The sequence below is a fragment of the Rhinatrema bivittatum genome, chromosome 9, assembly GCF_901001135.1.
Source record: "Rhinatrema bivittatum chromosome 9, aRhiBiv1.1, whole genome shotgun sequence".
NCBI classification, from domain to species: domain Eukaryota; kingdom Metazoa; phylum Chordata; class Amphibia; order Gymnophiona; family Rhinatrematidae; genus Rhinatrema; species Rhinatrema bivittatum.
Genome location: NC_042623.1, coordinates 15949262 through 15971836, shown reverse-complemented (window position 1 = coordinate 15971836; position 22575 = coordinate 15949262). Strand labels below are relative to the sequence as shown.

Genomic DNA, 22575 nt, shown 5'->3' with positions numbered 1-22575 from the left:
TGTACTTCTTCCAATCTATATTAGACTGTTATTTAATTGTGTATACAATAAATTAAGAACATTCTCATTTTCTGCACAGATTATAAATCCACCTATCGTCCACTGTCACTAAAGCCAAGCCCCTGAAGGAGTTTTTCAGCTCTGAAACAATTTGATGTCGGCCTCATCAATCCATGTCAGTGGACTTCAATAAAGATAAGTGTGACAGTGTCAGCCAACCATATTAAAAACATAGATAAGTGTGACTGAAAATATATCAAGTTACCTAATGATTAGAAAGCCTAATAGCTTACAAGGCTCATCAGCATGACAGCCACCAAATACTGGCATCGTATGAAGGTATACTTGATTTACAAATGAGCTATCCTAAATAGCAGATTTGCATACTATATGAGAAACAATATCCAAGCATCTGAACTGCAAGGAAGATGGGGCAAAGAAGAAGCACTATGGGCCGACCTAAAAAAAGATAATGGGGAATCCGTTTTTATTGGAGTGGTTTACAGGCCTCCAAATCAAATGGAAAAGCTTGACAAAGATCTGGTTGAAGACATCCAAAAGATGGGAAAGAAGGGAGAGAAGTGGTGATTGTTGGAGATTTTAATCTGCCGGATGTAGACTAGAGAATCCCTTCTGCAGAATCTAACAGTAGTAGAGGGATAGTGGATGCCCTGCAAGGGGCTCTGTTCAAACAAATTGTAATGGAACCCACGAGGGAGGGAGCTATACTCACTAATGGAAATAATGTCTCTAATGTCCAGGTAGTTGCCCACCTCAGCACCAGTGATCATCATACGGTATGGTTTCATATCACAAATAGAATATGGAGAAGTAGCCCGAAGACACGAGTTTTGCAGTTCAAAAACATGGACTTTGATGAAATGGGGAAGTACCTGGAGGAAGAACTAGAAGGCTGGGAGAACAAGAGAGATGTGGAACAACAGTGGACCAAACTAAAAGGAGCAATTACCAAGGCAATTAATCTATAAATTAGAAAAGTAAAGAAAAGCAAGAGAAAAATGAAACCTATCTGGTTTTCAAAGGAGGTGGCAGACAAAATAAAAGCTAAAAGAACAGCGTTCAAGAAATATAAAGAATCCCAAAGAGAGGAGCACAAGGAACAATATCTGGTGGAACTGAGGGAGATGAAGAAAGCAATCAAGAAAGCGAAAATTCAAGTGGAAGAAAGGATTGCCAAAGAGGTAAAGCGAGGTGACAAAAAAATTTTCAGATACATCAGTGAAAGGAGAAAAGTCCAAAGTGGTATAGTGAAATTGAAAGGTGAAAAGGATCAATGTGTGGAGAGAGACGAAGAAATGGCAGAATAATGAATACCGAACTGACGTGTTCGTTTAATAAAAGACGACCCCGGAGAAGGACCGACGCTAGTTAACAAGAAACTGGAGGGGAGTGGAATGGATGAAACTGTTTACAGAAGAGAATGTATGGGAAGAGCTGGGGAAACTGAAAGTGGACAAAGCCATGGGGCCTGATGAGGTTCATCCCAGGATACTGAGGGAGCTCAAAGATGTGCTGGCGGCTCTGCTGTGGACCTGTTCAATAGCTCCCTGGAAATAGGAGTGGTGCCGAGTGATTGGAGAAGAGCGACAGTGGTCCCGCTTCACAAGAGTGGGAGCAGAGAGGAGGCTGGAAACTACAGGCCGGTTAGCCTCACCTCGGTAGTGGGAAAAGTATTGGAGCCGCTGCTGAAGGAAAGAATAGTGAACTACCTACAAGCAGCAGTATTGATGGACCAGAGGCAGCATGGTTTCACCAAGGGAAGGTCCTGTCAGACCAATCTGATCGACGTTTTTGATTGGGTGACTAAGGAATTGGATCAAGGAAAAGCGCTCGATGTTATCTACTTGGATTTTAGCAAAGCTTTTGATACGGTCCCACACAGGAGGCTTGTGAATAAAACGAGAAGTTTGAGTGTGAGTGCCAAGGTGGTGGTCTGGATAGCAAACTGGTTGAAGGACAGCAGACAATGTGTTATGGTAAATGGAACTTACTCTGAAGAGAGAGCAGTGATGAGCGGAGTGCCGCAAGGGTCGGTGTTGGGAGCGGTCCTGTTCAATATCTTTGTGAGCGACATCACAGATGGGATAGAAGGTAAGGTTTGTCTATTTGCGGATGATACTAAGATCTGCAACAGAGTGGACACACCGGAAGGAGTGGAGAAAATGAGATGGGATTTAAGGAAGCTTGAAGACTGGTCGAAGTTATGGCAGCTGAGATTCAATGCAAAGACGTGCAGAGTCATGCATATGGGCTGTGGAAATCCGAAAGAATTGTATTCGATGGGGGGTGAAGGACTGATGTGCACGGAGCAAGAGAGAGACCTAGGGGTGATAGTGTCTAACGATCTGAAGTCGGCGAAACAGTGTGACAAGGCGATAGCTAAAGCCAGAAGAATGCTGGGCTGCATAGAGAGAGGAATTTCGAGTAAGAAAAGGGAAGTAATTACCCCCTTGTACAGGTCATTGGTGAGGCCTCACCTGGAGTACTGTGCTCAGTTCTGGAGACCGTATCTCCGAAGGGACAGAGACAGGATGGAGGCAGTCCAGAGAAGGGTGACCAAAAAGGTGGATGTCTTCATCAAATGACTTATGAGGAGAGACTGAAGAATCTAAATATGTATACCCTGGAGGAAAGGAGGAGCAGGGGTGATATGATACAGACTTTCAGATACTTGAAAGGTTTTAAAGATCCAAAGACAACGACAAACCTTTTCTATTGGAAAAAAATCAGCACATCCAGGGGTCACGATTTAAAACTCCAGGGAGGAAGACTCAGAACCAATATCAGGAAGTATTTCTTCACGGAGAGGGTGGTGGATGCCTGGAACGCCCTTCCGGAGGAAGTGGTGAAGACCAAAACTGGGAAGGATTTCAAAGGGGCATGGGATAAACACTGTGGATCCTTAAAGCCTGGAGGATGGGATTGAAGAGAAGAGGTATGGGGGTGGCTTGTAGGAATAAACACTGTGGATCCATAAAGCCTGGAGGATGAGAATGAATAGAAGAGGTATGGGGGTGGCTTGTGGGAATAACGGCTACTACCTGGTGATTAATACCCTTATTCAATAAACATTCACACGGTTAATGAGACTCCAACATTGCTCTATGCTTCATCGGCAAGAGGAAATGTGGAAAAGAGGATTTCATTCAGGCAACAACCAACAAGGTAGAACAGTCTGGGTTAACAAATAAGCGTGGGAGTAGCTTACTTGTTGCGGCGGTTACTACCCCGAACCAATTTAAGCCTGTTACTTCACTTGGAAAGCATATCCAGCGCAGCTCACTGCTTCAACAGCAGGGGGAATGAAGAATTAGGATTTACATCCAGTCAACATCTAACAAGGCATTGATCTGAGCAGTATGAGTATACAAACATCGGGGTAACTTGCTCAATACGACAGTTACTACCCTCAAACATTAAGCATTATACTTCACTTTGAAACAGCCCCAACACTGCTCTCTGCATCAGTGGCGGGGGTGGAAGGAAATTAGAATCAAAAATCTACCGTTAAGGGCCTTGAACTCAGCGGTCGGAGTAACAGATAAGTATTAGAAAATAAGTGTGAAAGCTTGCAGGCAGACTTGTCTTCTTCTGCCGTAATTTCTATGTAAATAAGTTTCACTATTGTAACATTTATATTTAACTCTTTTCTATACCGATATTCTTGGAGCATATCACATCGGTTCACACAGAACTGGGGTATTACAACATTAGGAAGGAAGGAAAGTTACATTGAACAGGGGGTTGCAGTAACTTGGATAGGGAAAAACAGGAAAGGTCTAGAAGGTAGAGGAGAGCAATAAGTAAATTAACTAAGTAACGAGGAACTGAGTTGCATATCTTGTAACAATTGATATAGCATAAAGCCTGAACATAAACAAGTACAATATATTATATAGAATATAACTGGCTGCTGGCAAGAGAGGGGCTAAAATAGTTGAAAGGGGGTAAGGGGGGGAGGGTAAGGTAAAAGATTTAAGTGAAGTAAAGATGATACGAAAGTAATAAAGGTAGCATATTATAATGGCATCACGGTGACAATTGTGAGAAGTATAGGAGACAATTGTGAGCAGTATAAGTGACATATTTGTAAAGTGCATGTTTATAGAGTAAATAATTATAAAGTGCGGAATTATGAAGTAATGGCATTTATGTGATGGGATGAACATACTTAGGAAGAAGCATATTAATGTAGAGGTATGTTTATGAAGTAATACATTTAATAGAATGTTGAATAATTTAACCTGAGGTAAATCTATTAAGGGTAGCATTAGATACAGGATAGAACCTAAGATTAAGGATAGGCTTGTTTGAACAGCCAGGTCTTACTCAACGCACAATTAAACTCTGGAATTTGTTGCCAGAGGATATGGTTAGTGCAGTTAGTGTAGCTGTGTTTAAAAAAGGATCGGATAAGTTCTTGGAGAAGTCCATTACCTGCTATTAATTACGTTGACTTGAAAAATAGCCACTGTTATTACTAACAACGGTAACATGGAATAGACTTAGTTTTTGGGTACTTGCCAGGTTCTTATGGCCTGGATTGGCCACTGTTGGAAACAGGATGCTGGGCTTGATGGACCCTTGGTCTGACCCAGTATGGCATGTTCTTATGTTCTTAGTGGAGGGTAATGGGAGACAACGAGTGACAAGAAGGAAGCTTATTATAAAGGGTGGGGATATCAGGACCTTAACATAGAGTGATGAAGGGGGTTAGCATGTATTATATCCGGTAGCAGGCAAGGGGTTAAAGCAGATAGAAGGGCGGAGGAGGGGAAGGGGAAGGTCGGGCAGGTTGGAATTCCGTGATTAAGGATAGGTTTGTTTGAACAGCCAGGTCTTAAGTTGGGGTTTTTGTTTTTTGGTTTTGTTTTGTTTTTTTTTTTTTAAAGGTAATGGGGCAATGTTCCTAACGTAATTCAGGGGGCATGGAGTGTGGATTGGCACTTCCATCTATACCACATTGATCTACAAACCTCAGGCATCACCAAAACAGCTGGCTAGAGTGATAATCAATGGAACAAAGAGGGAGATTTTAGTCTGCCTGTGGACTGGTGCTTCCCATAGGTTTAATCAGTTACAGGTAAAGAGATTCTTGATTCCCTTCAAACAATAATGTAACCCATGGGGGAAGAAGCAATATGGGCCCCGGTAGTTAAAAATTGGGAAGGGTTTCTAATGTCCAGTTGAATGGCCACTTGAACACCAGTGATCATTAGCAGGGCCAGATTTAAAAGGACAGCACCCAAAGGCAGGACAAAGTGTTCCCCTCCTTTGGGCATCTTCGGATTTTGGTGCCCAAGGCATGCGCCTATATTGCCTAGGCCTAAATCCCGCCCCGATCATCAGACAGTTCAGTTTAAAACATCAGCAATGGCATACAGGGATCACACAAAGGTCATGGCCCCGATTTCAAGGGTACCGACTTTGTTAAAATGGGAGCCCACTTCGACATGCTGGATGGGTGGAAGTATCTTTGCGCACTAAAAGAACAGTAGGCTACGCTTAAAAAATAAGATACACAATTACAAATCCTTCTTAGGAAAGGTACATAAAAGCAAGAGGGAGAACATTGTTCTCATTTTCAAAAAGGGTGGCAGGGAAAAAAAAAAAAAAAAAGGCGATGGAAACAAAGGGAGCAGCTCACCCACAGCCTCGCCTCCCCGTTACTACGAGAGCATCGCAGGAAGAACCCTTAGACGCAACGGCTGGCCACCCATTCGCACTCCGCGCGCCACGGGCGACGGTTACCGTCTCGCCGGCGCACGAGCCCACGAGCGGGAATCCTCTCGACCAATCCGTGCGCGGGCTCTCACCTGGCCGTCATTACTCGACGCCGATTGAGCCACAAGCGTCACATGATGGGAGGAGGAGGGCGCCGTGGCGGTCTGTGTTCTCGCTCGCGCGGCGATGTGAGAGGAAAGTTCCTCTTTCGCAGACTTGGCGCCGGATTCGCCACTGGGGTTTTTATTATTATTTTATAAAGCTCTTCCTACCTTTTCACCGTCCGTCCCCCCCCCCTCGCTCTTAAAACGACGCCCGACTTAAGGCGGCAGAACTGCCCGGTGGGCCGTCGCTGCCTCTGGCACTATGACGGATGCAAACCGCTCCTAAGGAGCCCGCCCTTGACGTGCCTGTTCCGCTGCACTGCCCGTTCAGCAGGCGGTTCCCGGTACTGTAACTTTAAATAACGTGATGGCAGAACAGGTCACGGAGAGCCTTGACATGCTCGGCCTTTTAATCGCTTGAAGCGCACCTGTACTGTACTGAACTGTATTGGTCTCATCTGAGGCGCTCTACGTCTACAGGAGACGAATGGAAAAGTAATACAGAGGAGTTAGGGACAGGGCAGAGTGGCTCTGGCACCCAGCGTGCACGAGGAACCTTGGTGGAGCTGTCCTGAAGGCCTGGCATGACGATCCAGCCTTGCACCGCTCCTGCAAGAACAGTGTGACTGTGTATTTACCTCGATATCTAGCAGGTGTAGCAATGCTTTATTCTATCCAGCAACCCTGACCCGCTGAGCCTCTTTTTTATTTTTTTTAAGAATATGAACATTTGTAGCGGACAAACCTCCAATGGGAATAAAAAAGAAATCCAGATTAAATAAACGAACCCTAATGACAAACCAGCATCAGTGTGGGCTCTTGGTGCAGCTCATGGACCCCGTTTCTACATTTGTAGCAAAGGCTGTAGTCAACTATGTTTTCATGTGGGTATGTATAACTCATTTCAGTAATAGGTTATGCCTGGATGGCCAGCACCAGTCCTTAAGCGCCACAAATGGGCTTGGTTTCTAAGATATGCACAATGAATATGTATGAGCTATATTTCCATATAGCAGAGGCAGTGCATGCAAATTATCACATGCAGTCATTCTGGTTAGCCTGAGATTTTCTGGCTCTTGACAGGCATGAGCCACCCTCCACGGGTTATGCTGAAGCCTTGCCTATTAAAAGTAATCTTAACTTTCATGTATTAAGGTGTTACAGAACCCCTTATTTTATTTAAACAAAATGTCTCACTGGCCAGAAGGCCAGACTATTGTATGATGGCAGGAGAAAAAAGGAAATGCAATATAAATAATGTTAACTAGGGAAACCAACCTCCTGCTCTGAGCTTCTTTTCTCTCTGGCTCTGGAGGACATTTCTTGCCTCCCAGGAGTAGAATTGGATCTGGCTGTGGTTAGGTTATTTAAGGCAGGGTTTAGTTAGGCCTGATTCTAAACAAAGGCTGCTGAATATGATTGAAAGCAAGTGCTGCAAAATATTCACATAATTTTGGTTTATATCTTGTTTGTAAAGCAGATTACATGCAAATTCTTGGTGTTAAATAAGTACCAGAACTTATGAATTTTCTCCATATGTTGGTTACGGTATATGACTACCATGCCTAGTTGAGATTAGTAAAAGTAGGATATTAGATATAAAATGACTGGAAACTTTGGGCAAACAAGTCATTTTATTACAGTTTTAGGATGTTTTCAAGTGGAAGCACCTACATCTTTCTTATCTTTCCTGTTTCTGAACACTTCATTACATTGAAATGATGCAAAAAAACCCCCATTTTTACTAGGGACTAACTACATTAATATTTATGTATAGTGCACATCTTACATAAGAACATAAGACTTGCCATACTGGGTCAGAGCAAAGGATCATCAAGTCCAGTATCCTGTTTCCAACAGTGGACAATCCAGGTCACGATACCTAGCAGAATCCCATAAGGTTAACATATTCCATTCTGCTTATGCCAGGGACAAGCAGAGGATATCCCTCTCACAGGTCAGGCAGGCTGGGCTGGGATTTGAGCCAGCGGGGGCAGGGCCAGACTAGGTTTTCTGTCAATACCAGCCACTTCCCCACAGGTTGAGCACTTAGGTTTTGGTGGCCAACAAACTGGATGAGCCTAGTATACGGTAGCAGCATGGCTAGAAATGGAACATAGTACAGTCAGGCTTAAGACAAGGCTGGTACTGAGAGCAGGCAGGAGTGTATTCAGGTAGACTGAAGACACAGACTGAAATCAAGGGCAGATTGGGCCAGAAGACAAAGGAAAAGGCCTGGACTAACAAGCAAGGAACTGAACTCACAGGGCAAGGATTAGACAGGTAACAAACAAGAAGGCACAAAGAGGGCACAAGGCTGTAAGATAGGACAGGGAGGCCAGAAAGCAAGGCAACAATGGCCAGGTCAAGGAGCAGAGGTGACTCAATGAAGATGCAAGGAGGGAATAGACAGGCTGTGTTAAGTAGGACTACACTACTGTCATGTGATCAGCCAGGAAGTGAACCAGGCTGGCTGATTACCTCTGCTGGTGGAGAGGCTGCATAGCAGGCGGAACCCTGACAGTCCTCAAGTCCTCCTTAATAATAGTTTATGGACTTGCCTTCCAGGAACTTGTCTGAACTTTTTTTTTTTTTTTTTTTTTTTTAAACTCAGCTACATTTTAACAGCTGTTACCATATCCTTCAGCAATGAATTCCATAGTTTTGTTTTGAGGATTTTTTCCCCCCTCAACACACAGTCTCCTTTGTCTTAAATGTATGACCTAGTAACTTCAGTGTGTATCCTCTAGTCTTTGTATTTTTTGAAAAAGAGTAAACAACCAATTCATGTTTAGCTGTTCCACTTCACTTTTTATTTTATAGACCTCTATCATATTTCTCCTTAGCCATCTCCTCTCCACCCTGAAGAGCCATAACCTCTTTTGCCTTTCCTCAGAGAGAAATCGTTCTATCACCTTTATCATTTTGGCCATTGTTCTCCGTATCTTTTCTAGTTCTGCTATGTGTGCTTTTGAGATGCTGTGACCAGTTTCACACACTACTCAAGGTGCAGTCTCACCATGGAGCAATACAGAGGCATTATGATAGAGAACGTTTCCTGACAATTCATAGTGTTCTATTTTGCTTTCTTGACCGCTGCTGCATACTCATATGATTTCAACATATCTACAGTGAAGTCTAGATCTATTTCCTGGGTGGTGGCTTCTAAATGTCGACTTTGCACTGTGTGGCTATAATTTGAATTGCTCTTCCTTATATGCATTAAATGTTAATAAATACAAAGTAATGTACATAAAGGCAAAGTAATTTGCCATTTGGATGCCCACTCGTGCAAGGTCCTCTTGCAGTTTCTCACTGTCTTGTGATTTGACACAGCAACTATGATCTCATTCATTGTTCCCATCCCAAGTTCCTTTATAAATGTTAAAAAGCTGTGGGCCCAGTATAGATGTATAGGGCACTTCACTATTCACCTTTCTCAAATCGAGAATAGTGATCATTTAGCCCTGTCTTATTTGCTCTCTTTTAACCAATTCTTGGTCCACACTAGAACATTGCCTCCTATCCCATGACTAATTTCCTCAAGATTCTCTCATGACATACTTTGTCAAATGCTTTCTAAAAATCCAGCTACACTATCAATTGGCTTACCTGAGCCATATATGTTTGTTCACACCTACAAAAAAAAAAGAGAGATTAACATAAGAATCAAAAATGCCATACTGGGTCAGAGGTCCATCAAGCCCAGTATCCTGTTTCCAACAGTGGCCAATCCAGGGTACATGTACCTGGCAAGTACCCAAACACTAAATCCCATGCTACTGATGCCAGTAATAGCACCTAATCTCTATGTCAACTTTATTAACAGCAGTTAATGAACTTCTCCTCCAAGAACTTATCCAAACCTTTTTAAAATACAGTTATACTAACTGCACTAACCACATCCTCTGAAAACAATTTCCAGAGCTTAATTGTGTGTGAAGTGAAAAAACATTTTTCTGATTAGTTTTAAATGTGCTACTTGCTAACTTCATGGCATGCCCCCTAGTCCAGTGTGTCGCGGCTCCCGGTGTCCCATTGTCGCACTTGTGCTTCCCTTCTCCCCAGAGGCAAAGCTGGCAGGGCCAAAGAGTGGAGAAACCCTGCGCACCGCCGGAGGCCAGGGTTATTGGCCAATGAGAAGAGGCTCCATGTGAGCGACACAGCACGGGTGAGAGAGACAGACTGGACAGGGAGGTGTGTGTGTGTGTTTGTGAGAGAGACAGTTTGGACAGGGAGGGGTGTGTGTGTGTTTGAGAGAGAGACAGTTTGGACAGAGAGGTGTGTGTGTGAGAGAGAGAGAGACAGACTGGACAGAGAGGTGTGTGTGTGAGAGAGACAGACAGACTGGACAGAGGTGTGTGTGTGAGAGAGAGAGAGACAGACTGGACAGAGGTGTGTGTGAGAGAGAGACAGACTGGACAGAGGTGTGTGTGTGAGAGAGGCAGACTGGACAGGGAGGTGATTGGTGTGTGTGAGAGAGACTGGATAGGGAGGTGACTGTGTGTGTGTGAGACACACAGACTGGACAGGGAGGGGTGTATGTGTGTGAGACACAGACTGGACAGGGGGGGGGGTGTATGTGTGTGTGTTTGTGAGTGAGTGAGAGAGACAGACGACAGGGAGGGGTGTATGTGTGTGTGTTTGTGAGTGAGAGAGACAGACTGGACAGGGAGGTGATTGGTGTGTGTGTGTGTGTGAGAGAGCAGACTGGACAGGGAGGTGACTGGTGTGTGTGTGTGAGAGAGAGAGACTGGACAGGGAGGTGACTAGTCTGTGTGAGACAGACTGTTGTGAGTGACTGTGGGCCCTAAGGAAGAGGACTGTGAGGACAGAGCTTCAGCAGTCACTGCTGCTGCTGGTGAGTGCTATTGGCCTGCAAGGGAAAGGAGTAGGAGAGTTTCTGGAAAGGGTAAGTAAAGGTGGCTTTTTAAGTTTATTTTTCTTAATTGACTGCCATTTTAATTATTGGGTATTATGTGATGTGTCTGCTTTGAAATATTTTATTGATATCTGTACAATTAATTTTTATGAGTTTTTAATTGTTGGATGTTATTCTGTTCATCAGCTGTTTTGTAACATTTATTAGTATAGTTTTACAATTATTTCTGAGTGGGGATCTATAGCAGCTTGGCTTGCTCTGTTTTCCTAATAGGAGGTGTATTAGTGTTTAGGGCCTGGTTAAATATTTGTAGTGTTGCCTTTTCAAAGATAAGGTTGTTACTGTTTGAGTGTGTTCCATATTACAGGTATAACTTTGTGCGGATTAGTTTGTGTGCATTATTATGTTAGGTGCTATATTTCTCTTTCCATTTTTCCAGGTTTGCCCTGCATGCAGAGTGGCTTTTTTGGTTTCCATTCCAGTTTGTCTCCATATTTATAACTTGTGGTTTTTCTATACTTGGTCAGTTCTGGGTATGTGACTGAGGTATTTTACTAGCATGTAGGCATTTGTATCAATCTTATTTGTTGTGTTTTTTCAATAGGACATTATTTATTTAACAGTTTTATATACAAATGTTCATCGGAGATATCACATCGGTGTACATTAAACAAAACAATACACTGAGGTAGCACTTGACAAAGAACGTGGTGGATAAACATAAGAGCCTAAAACTAGAAAAATGCAGAGTAATATATAATATTTACAGGATAACATCGGTGTACATTAAAAATGCATTAGTGGTAAATTACTATCTTTTCATAAAGAGGGGTATTGTGCCTGCCAGTAAAGGGAGTTTGTTTTGCTTTTACTGAGATGTCATCAGAACCAGAATATCTTCTTTTTTTTTTTGTATGATGAGTTGTACGGGTAATGCCCTAGTTCTGCTTTGCACCCATTGTTGGGGGTTGAAGGGGTTCCTGAGGATGCAGAATGTATATTTACGTTTTGCCCCGTGATGGTCACATGCTCTGTGTCATGCATGTGAAAACCATCTGTCAGGTGTGTCCTGGCCGAAAAAAGGTTAAGAACCACTGTATTTTACGAAAGAGTAAATTGGTGAGGCAAGACATTCCCCTGGCTAAATCCATGTTGGCTTTGTCCCATTAACATAAGAAATTGCCATGCTGGGTTAGACCAAGGGTCCATCAAGCCCAGCAACCTGTTTCCAACAGAGGCCAAACCAGGCCACAAGAATCTGCCAAGTACCCAAACACCAAAAAGATCCCATGCTACTGATGCCAGTAATAGCAGAGGCCATTCCCTAAGTAAACTTGATTAATAGCAGTTAACAGACTTCTCCTCCAAGAACTTATCCAAACCTTTTTTGAACCCAGCTACACTAACTGCACTACCCACATCCTCTGGCAACAAATTCCAGAGCTTAATTGTGCGTTGAGTGAAAAAGAATTTTCTCCGATTAGTCTTAAATGTGCTACTTGCTAACTTCATGGAGTGCCCTCTAGTCCTTCTATTATCTGAAAGTGTGAATAACCGATTCACATCTACTTGTTCAAGATCTCTCATGATCTTAAAGACCTCTATCATATCCCTCCTCAGCCCTCTCTTCTCCAAGCTGAACAACCCTAACCTCTTCAGCCTTTCCTCATAGGGGAGTTGTTCCATCCCCTTTATCATTTTGGTTGCCCTTCTCTGTACCTTCTCCATCGCAACTCTATCTTTTTTGAGATGCAGTGACCAGAATTGTACCATGAAGCTACTACATACGGTAACCCGTATTCTCATCCCTATAGTATCAGCAGCATTTCCTGTACTCCAAGGATGCTGCCATTTCAGGGATAGCAACTACACATGCTGCTGGCACTCAACTCCCCAGAAGGCACAGAAGCAGACTTATTTTATTTAGGCATTTTTATATACCGGACATATCTGTGTACACTTCACGTCTGTTTACATAAAAATTGGGGACAAGCTATTAATACTTTGTCCCAAAAAGCATAACACTCATAATATATACAATTTTATTAAATTTGGAATTAAAATAATAAAAACAAAAATTAAAACCCCGTGCAGAGCCTTTAGAGTTTTATCTCCTAATAACATTCTATACTATAAATTACAAAATAAAATACAAACTGAAAATGTAATAAAACCATGCATAATGGTACTATCATTTAAGACAAAGTTAGAAAATACTAGGTATTTTTGTCTAGGGCTACAAATTCCTAAGAGGAGTCACTGAAGATGTTAGTCTGTCTTGTTAAAAGCCTGCTCAAACAACCATGTTTTAACCTGTTTCTTAAATGCTTGTATACTGACCTCTAATCATATGTTAGATGGAAGAGAATTCCAGAGTTTTGGCCCAGCCAAAGAAAGAGTCCTCTCCCTGACTGTGTTTAAGTGTGCTAATTTAGATGATGGAACTGTGAGTAATGCCTTGCCCAAAGATCTCAGATTACGTGAAGGAGTATGGATATGGAGGGATGCATTTAACCAGTCTGTATTGTCGCCATAAATAGTCTTATGAATAAGAGTCAAACATTTATACTGGATTCTGGCATGTATAGGCAGCCAATATAAGTCCATCAAAATGGGCGTAATATGGTCAAACGTCTTAGCGTTAGTCAGACGCGCGGCCGCATCCTGCAATAGTTGCAGAGGACGAATAGACTGACGGAAGGCCCAAAAGAAGGGCACTGCAATAATCCAACTTAGTTAAAAGAAGCACTTGCGGTGGATTTCAGCTGCTCCCCAGTCTCTTACGCCAACACCACAGCTGCTGAGTAGGCCTGACTCCCAGTGTCTGGTCTTTTTTTTTTTTTTTGTAAAGAAACACTACCTTAACAATACTCAGCAAAAGTCAAGAACATAAGATGCCATACTGGGTCAGACCAAGGGTCCATCAAGCCCAGCATCCTGTTTCCAACAGTGGCCAATCCAGGCCATAAGAACCTGGCAAGTACCCAAAAACTAAGTCTATTTCATGTTACTGTTGCTAGTAATAGCAGTGGTTATTATCTAAGTCAACTTAATTAATAGCAGGTAATGGACTTCTCCTCCAAGAATTTATCCAATCCTTTTTTAAACACAGCTATACTAACTGCACTAACCACATCCCCTGGCAACAAATTCCAGAGTTTAATTGTGCATTGAGTGAAAAAAGAGCAGAGGGAGAAGTGAGTGAGAGCTGCATGGGGACAAGGAGGGAGCCAGACAACTGACTATTAACCTCCCCCTAGTCACCAGGTTGAGACACATTAGGGTCAACAACCCCTTGTTCACCCTGCTCTCCCTGGGGGATGGCCCTTCAAGGAATGTAACATCCCAAGTAGACAGATTCCCAAATATTTTTCTTTTCTTAAAAAATGAGAAACTCACAGAGACCTCTGGAGGATCTTCTTGCACCTCTCTTCCCTAAGGTGGCTTTGTGCTTAAGGAAGAAAAAAAAACTGGAGAAAAAAAGCTCTCCTCCAACCCTCATCCCACAGGTATGGCCAGAAGAACCCCCCTAACACGAGGCATCACCATTTTTCCCACCACTAACTTCAAGCTCACTAGTGTGATCATTCCTGAAACCCTTTTTAAAAACTGGCATTACCTTGGCCATCCTCACATTTTTCAGGTACTGTAGCTGATTTTAACGATAGTTTACAAAATTAGTAGTAGGTCTGCAATTTCATTTTTCAGTTCTTTCAGAACCGTGGGATATACATCATTTGATCCATGTGATTTGCTACTCTTTATTTTGTCAATTTACCCTATTGCATTGGCCAGGTTCACAGATTTTTCATTTCCTCTTAATCACCTTTAAATATCATTCTGATGGGTGGTGTGGGTGTGAGCCCTTGTTGCTGTAGATCAGGCGATGCGGTCTCGTAGGCAAACCTAAGAGGCCTACGCCAACCGCTGGCGAATGCACCTTTAAGCAGGACAGGCTGGAGTTTCACCTATACCAGCTGCCTCCCCCACAGGTTGAGCCCTTGGGTTCTGGTGGCCGGCAGGGCTTAGGTGGATCCTTAGAACAGTCAGATAAAAGTCCAAGGGCATGCCAGGGACAGGGCAGGCAGCAGGCTTGAGGAGTTCAAGGCAAACCAAGGTCTGAGCAGGCTGCAGCCAGACATGGGTAGGTGCAAGCAAAATGTCAGGCCATGATTCAGAAGTCACAAAGACATACAGAAGATACTGAATGGGGCAAAGCTAGAATCAGGAACCAAGATGCGGGAGCAACAAGCACTACAGATGTAGGACACCCATTGCTGAGGTGAGATAATGGTGAAAGGCCCTTACTTAAATAGGACAGTTGGCCTGTTGTCATTGGAAGGCACGGCTCAATATTTCCCGTCTTGGGGCCTGGATAATGTAAGGGAAGGAGGCAACCTGGAAATATCAGTGTTTGGAGGCTGTGGCAATGATAGCATTTTGCCACGATGTTCCTGGGTCTGCACTTTTGTCAGGGTGAGTATAGCCGGTCATGGCAGCCTGCCACAACTGGCAATCGTAACAGTTGCGTCTTACATGGATATCTGCTGTATGTATTCCTCATTAAAAAATAAAGCAAAGAATTTTAGTTTCTCTGCTATGGCTTTTCTCTCCCCTTCCAGCACCCCTTTTATCCCCAACACTCTTGCAGGCTTTTTACTTCAAATGTACCTGAACATAAGAAATTGCCATGCCTGGTCAGATCAAGGTTCCATCAAGCCCAGCATCCTGTTTCCAACAGAGGCCAAACCAGGCCACAAGAACCTGGCAATTACCCAAACACTAAGAAGATCCCATGCTACTGATGCAATTAATAGCAGTGGCTATTCCCTAGGTAAACTTGATTGATAGCCGTTAATGGACTTCTCCGCCAAGAACTTATCCAAACCTTTTTTGAACCCAGCTACACTAACTGCACTAACCACATCCTCTGGCAACAAATTCCAGAGCTTTATTGTGCGTTGAGTGAAAAAGAATTTTCTCCGATTAGTCTTAAATGTGCTACTTGCTAACTTCGTGGAATGCCCCCTAGTCCTTCTATTATTTGAAAGTGTAAATAACTGAGTCACTTCTACTCATTCAAGACCTTTCATGATTTTAAAGACCTCTATCATATCTCTCCTCAGCTGTCTCTTCTCCAAGCTGAACAGCCCTAACCTCTTCAGCCTTTCCTCATAGGGGAGCTGTTCTATCCCCTTTATCATTTTGGTTGCCCTTCTCTGTACCTTCTCCATCGCAACTATATCTTTTTTGAGATGCGGCGACCAGAATTGTACACAGTATTCAAGGTGCAGTCTCACACCATGGAGCGATAGAGGCATTATGAAATTTTCCGTTTTATTAACCATTCCCTTTCTAATAATTCCTAACATTCTGTTTGCTTTTTTGACTGCTGCAGCACACTGAGCCGACGATTTCATTGTGTTATCCACTATGATGCCTAGATCTTTTTCCTGGGTGGTAGCTCCTAATATGGAACCTAACATCGTGTAACTACAGCAAGGGTTATTTTTCCCTATATGCAATACCTTGCACTTGTCCACATTAAATTTCATCTGCCATTTGGTTGCCCAATCTTCCAGTCTTGCAAAGTCCTCCTGTAATGTATCACAGTCCGCTTGTGATTTAACTACTCTGAATATTTATTTTTTTTATTTAAATCTTTTTCTATACCGTCGTTAAGGTGGGTACCGTCAACAGTTTACAGTAAGGCACAAAAAGTAATGCTATTAAAATCTATCATTTTACACAGGTGCCATAAGGTTCGGTAACATAGTTTTTAATCAAAGTTAGTCGTTAAATGAGTGTGAACACTATCATGTCCAGGTCAATTCTATAGCAGTTTTGAGTCTAGGACTCATTCTATAAATGTAACTTATCCTTTAGTGATGAATTTTGTATCATCCGCAAATTTAATAACCTCACTCGTCTTATTCCTTTCCAAATCATTTATATATATATATTGAAAAGCACTGGTCCAAGTACAGATCCCTAAGGCACTCCACTATTTACCCTTTTCTACTGAGAAAATTGACCATTTAATCCTACTCTCTGTTTCCTGTCTTTTAACCAGTTTGTAATCCACGAAAGGACATCGCCTCCTATCCCATGACTCTTTAGTTTTCGTAGAAGCCTCTCATGAGGGACTTTGTCAAACGCCTTCTGAAAATCCAAATACACTACATCTACTGGTTCACCTTTATCAACATGTTTATTAACCCCTTCAAAAAAATGAAGCAGATTTGTTAGGCAAGACTTCCCTTGGGTAAATCCATGTTGACTGTGTTCCATTAAACCATGTCTTTCTATATGCTCTACAATTTTGATCTTGAGAATAGTTTCCACTATTTTTCCCGGCACTGAAGTCAGGCTCACTGGTCTATAGTTAACTGGATCGCCCCTGGAGCCTTTTTTAAATATTGGGGTTACATTGGCCACTCTCCAGTCTTCAGGTACAATGGATGATTTTAATGAAAGGTTACAAATTGTAACTAATAGATCAGAAATTTCATTTTTTAGTTCCTTCAGTACCCTAGGATGCATACCATCCGGTCCAGGTGATTTGTTACTCTTGCTTCGGATATATTTAAAAAAGTTTTTATTATGAGTTTTTGCCTCTATGGCCAACTTCATTTGAAATTCTCTCTTCGCCTGTCTTATCAATGTTTTACACTTGACAATGCTTATGTTTTATCCTATTTTCTTCAGATGGATCCTTCTTCCAGTTTTTGAAGGATGTTTTTTTGGCTAAAATAGCCTCTTTGACCTCACCTTTTAACCATGACGGTAATCATTTTGCCTTCCTTCCACCTTTCTTAATGTATGGAATACATATGGACTGCGCCTCTAGGATTGTATTTTTAAACAATGTCCAAGCCTGTTGAACACTTTTAACCTTTGCAGCTGCACCTTTCACTTTTTTTCTAACTATTTTCCTCATTTTATCAAAGTTTCACTTTTGAAAGTTTAGTGTTAGAGCTGCAGATTTGCTTATTGTCCCCCTTCCAGTTATTAGTTTAAATTTGTTCATGTTATGATCACTGTTGCCAATTGGCCCCACCACTGTTACTTCTCTCACCAAATCCTGCATTCCACTAAGAATTAAATCTAAAATAGCTCCCTCTCTTGTTGGTTCCTGAACCAATTGCTCCATGAAGCAGTCCTTTATTACATCCAGGAACTTTGTGTCTCTAGCAAGTCCTGATGTTACATTTACCCAGTCAATATTGGGGTACTTGAAATCTAAACACCACACGGGCTGGAACTGCACTTTCAATCCAAAGTCCAGTCGGTAATTGAAATCTCCCATTATTATTTATTACGAGTTTTTGCTGCCAGAGAAAGCTTATTTTCAAAATCTGTCTTTACCTTCTTTATCAATGTTTTGCAATGAACTTGCCACTGCTTATGCTGTTTGTCTTCCATTTTATGAAAGATATTCTTTTGGCTAGAATAGCCTCCCTCTCCTCATCTTTTAACCATGCTGGCAGTCATTTGGCCTTCTTTCCACCTTTTTTTTTTTAATATATGGAAAGCATCTGGTCTCGGCTTCTGAGATGGTATTTTTAAACATCCATGCCCAATGTATACTCTTAACCTTTGTAGCTGCTCCTTTCAGTTTTTTTCTTTACCTTTTTCCTCATTTTATCATGTCTTCCTTTTGAAAGTTCAATGCTAGTGCAGAATATTACGTTAGTGTGCTCCCTTCAGTAATCAAGTCAAATTTGATCATGTTTTGATCACTAGTGCAAGTGGCCTCAACACCTGTTCCACTAAGAATTAAGTCTAAATAGCTCCCTTGTCTGTTCTTGTATCAGCTACTCCATGAAACAGACATTTATTTAATCTAGGAACTTTACCTTTCTAGCATGTCCTGATGTGACATTTACCCAGTCAATAAAGGGTGATTTTAATCATCTCAGTATTACTGTGTTGCTAATTTTATCTTCCCTAATTTTGGTTAGCATTTCAATGTGTCAGCTCATTCTGGCCAGGTAGATGGCAATACACCCTCCCCCCCCATTCCTCTTCTCACATGGAATTTTTATCCATAAAGATTCTACAGCGCATATTTCCTGCAGAACTTTTATCCTGTTTGACTCTATGCCCTCTTTTGCCCATAGTGTCACCCTTCCACCAATTTGATCTAGCCTGTCACTGCGATATAATTTGTTACCCTGGTATCATTGTCCCTTTGGTTATCCTCCTTCCACCAAGTCTCTGAGATGCCAATTATATAGTTGTACTCATAAGTTTACGTACCCCAGGCAGAATTTGTAAGATGTGTAGCATTTTAAGAAAATGAGGGATGAGACAACACGTCTTTTTAATGTGTTTCAAATTAAACTATTATGCATCCCAGGATAGCACAATCATTAAATAAAGCATAGCAATAAAGCAAATAATAAAATGGTCCTGTTCAAAGTTTGCATACCGTTGAATGTTTGGGCTAATATACACAAGTTGGCATACACAGATTGATATAGCAATGAAGGGTAGGTGGTATCCACACAATTGCCTTGATTGTAATTGTTTGTGTATAAATAGTCAATGAGTTCCTTATCTCTTGAGAAACCCTTGTACATTTCATCCAGGGTTGCACTGACTTTGGTTACTGAAGCATGGAGGAAAAGCAAAAACTGTTAAAGCAAGCAAAAGTAGTTCAACTTTATAAATAAGGAAAGGGATATTAATTAAAAAAAAAAACAAAAACCTAAAGATTTGAAAATGTCAATCAGTACTGTTCAAACTCTGATCAAGAAATGGAAGATTGTGTGTTCTGTTAATACCAAACCATGGTCAGAAAGATTTCAGACACAACTGCCAGGAAAATTTGTCAAGATGCAAAGAAAAACCTACAAGCAACTTCTACTGAAATACAAGCTTCTTTCTCTGAAACAAAGTGGTGTGGGTGTTTCAGCATGCACAATAAGGAGATATTTGAACAAAATTGGGCTGTGTGGTAGAGTTGCCAGAAAAAAAAGCCGTTGCTGCACCAGCACCACAAAACTGCCTGCTTACAATACGCCAAACAGCACCTAAAGAAGCCTCAAAACTCCACTGCAAATTAATTTGTTCCAGATGAGATCAAAATTGAACTTTATGGTCACAACCATAAACACTATATTGGAGAGGAGTCATCAAGGCCTATGAAGAGAAGTACACCATCCCTACTGTGAAGCATGAAGCTGGATCTCTGCTGTTTTGGGGGGGGGGGGGGGGGAACTACAGTGGCAGCAGGAATTTAGTCAAAATTGATGGCAGGTTGAATGCAGCATCTTACCAGAAAATACTGAAGGAGTTTGCATTCGTCAGCCAGGAAGCTGCGCATAGGGCACACTTGGGCTTTCCAACATGACAATGATCTGAAACATAAGGCCAAGTCTACTCTTCAGTGGCTGCAGCAGAAGTGAAGATTCTGGAGTGACCATCACAGTTTCCTGACCTCAACATCACTGAGCCACTTTGGGGAGAATTGAAACATGGAGTTCATGCTAACACCCAAAGAATTTACAGGATCTGAAGGCTTTTTGCCAAGAGGAATGAGCAGCTTTACCACATGAGAAAATAAAGGGCCTCATTCACAGCTATCAGAAGAGTCTGCAAACTGTCACTGATGCAGAAGGGAGTAATACACGATATTAAGAACTAAGGGTGTGCAAACTTTTGAACAGGACCATGTTTTGCTTTATTGCTATGGTTTGTTTAATGATTGTGCTATTCTGTGATGCATAATATTTTTAATGTGTTTCAAATTAAACGAACACTTTTTTTCATCTGATCAATCATGTTTTCTTAAAATGCTATCAACTATAACCCCTAGATCGATAACTCTAACATTTGAGCTGGGGGTCAATGAACACCAAATACTCGCATCTGAATCCCCCTGGACTCTATTACATCCGGATGTAATAGAGTCCAGGGGGATTCAGGTGCGAGTATTTCTTAAAATGCTATACATCTTACAAATTCTGCCAAGGGTATGTAAACTTATGAGCACATCTATCTACCTCTTTATTCAGTACTATACTTTCTAACTCTCTCATCTTACTTTGAAATGCTAGAAGCTAAAAAATGTTTTGTTTTCTATTTAACAACCTGCTTATTAGTTGACAAGGGTAATTTGGAATCTGTCTGCTCTTAAATGCACCTGGGCTGCTGTAGCATTTGTTGCATCCTCTCTAGCAGGATGCCCTAACATCCCTGTTTTGTCAGTATCCTTCAAAGATACATCATTCCAAACCATGCGCTTCAGAGCAACTGTCAGAACAGCTTTTAAACTAGATGGGGGGGGAAAGCTATCTCCTTTTTAAAAGGTTGGTGCCAGCACTCTGGTTAAGTTAGAGCCCATCCCGACGAAATAGGCTCCCCTTTCCCAGGAATGTTCCCCAGGTTCTGACAAACCTAAAACCATCTTCTTTGCACAATTGTCTTATCCGTGCAATCTCCTACCTTTTTTTAAAAACAAAATCCATATGAAAGTATGCTTTTGCATTATTTTTTTTGGATTTAATTATTTGCCCTTCTGAACCTGAGCTCAAGTTGTTAAAGTTTCAGGTGAGGTGCATAGTCATGATTTCCATGACTTTTATATTTTTATCATAGCTAATTCATGACTCCCCATGCCTCCCTTACTAAGGAATATCTATCAACTCTGACAAATTTACAACCCTGTTCACAAAATTAACCTAAATTGATACAGCTGAAACACTGGAAAATCAGACTGCTGTTTACATAGACTGTCTGTTCTGATTTAACTTAAGCTGGAAACCCAAGGACCAAGAGGAAACTGCAAGGCGAAGAATACATTTAGAAAGATAATCATTCATAGCAACTGCACACAAGAGCTTACTTCTTGGCAAAAGTGGAAAAAAATTTTGTATTGAGCCTTAGAATTTCACTTTATCGATTAACCGAACATTAGCATCAATAGCACATGTACCAGCATTCCTAGAAATAACAAATGTTTTAATTAGCTGCAAAATAAAAAAAAAAAAAAGGCAAAAAGTCATCTTCATTAATACTGGCAAAAAATGGTGGTGTGGTGTTGGAAGGGACAAAGCTTGAAGCAATGGGAGACTGCGAAATTCTTTATAGTTACACCAGATGCATTCGTAACATAATACATAACAAACATAAGCTGGATCTAACAAAAATGTAATTTTGTCAGTGTTGTAGAATGTCATTAAATTCATGTATAGGTGTGAGTACTACCTAATTATAAGCATAATAATGACAAGTGTGATGTAGTCACAATGGAAGATAGATATAGGAGAGATGCATTATGTCTGCTTTCAGGTTCTGCAACACTAGGAGATGTCTTCAAATGAAATGTTTTCTTTCATTTCCGCAAACAGATTCTTCTTTGTTATTGTTACATTTCCTGCTGCAAAAAGAACTGGCTTGGATTTTATTTCTTGACCCTCAGGAATAACGCAAGAAAATGTTTATTCACAGAAAGTGTGGAAAACACTTAGAATAGACTCCCAGTGGAGACAAAACAGTAAATAAATAAAAATAAGCAAAAGAAATACAAAAATTCTTAGTTGCAAAGACGTGATAGTCTATGGTATTGTAGCAAGGAGCAAACTGTATGAATCTTTGGGTCTTTATCTGCCATAAGATTCTATGAGGTTAATTTTGAAAGCTGTTTTAGCTCGACAAACTTCCGGATTTAAAATTCTGGTAGGCTGATTGCCCCAGATTTAGCTGGCTAATTTTTTACCCAGCTAAAAGCAGAATAAGTTAGGGGCAGGGGCAGTTTTCAGTGTTATCCAGCTAACATAGCCACATAACTTTAGGGCTTTTCTTTGGCTGCCCTAAAGTTATCTGAATAAACTTATC

At 41.5% G+C, this 22575-nt stretch overlaps 1 protein-coding gene across 7 annotated transcripts in view; it reads right to left on the bottom strand.

The window, feature by feature from the left end:
• Positions 1 to 22575, bottom strand: part of SFMBT2 (Scm like with four mbt domains 2) — a 563685-nt gene that overhangs the window by 507566 nt on the left and 33544 nt on the right. For 2 of the 7 annotated variants that reach the window (XM_029615685.1, XM_029615686.1), the window contains exon 2: positions 9462 to 9486. The exons of 4 other annotated variants lie outside the window; for them this stretch is intronic. The gene's annotated coding sequence lies outside the window, so the exon portion shown is untranslated. Of the gene's footprint in view, positions 1 to 5668; positions 5801 to 9461; positions 9487 to 22575 lie in introns of those variants that run through there. One more of the 7 variants, XM_029615683.1, reaches the window with a different exon arrangement.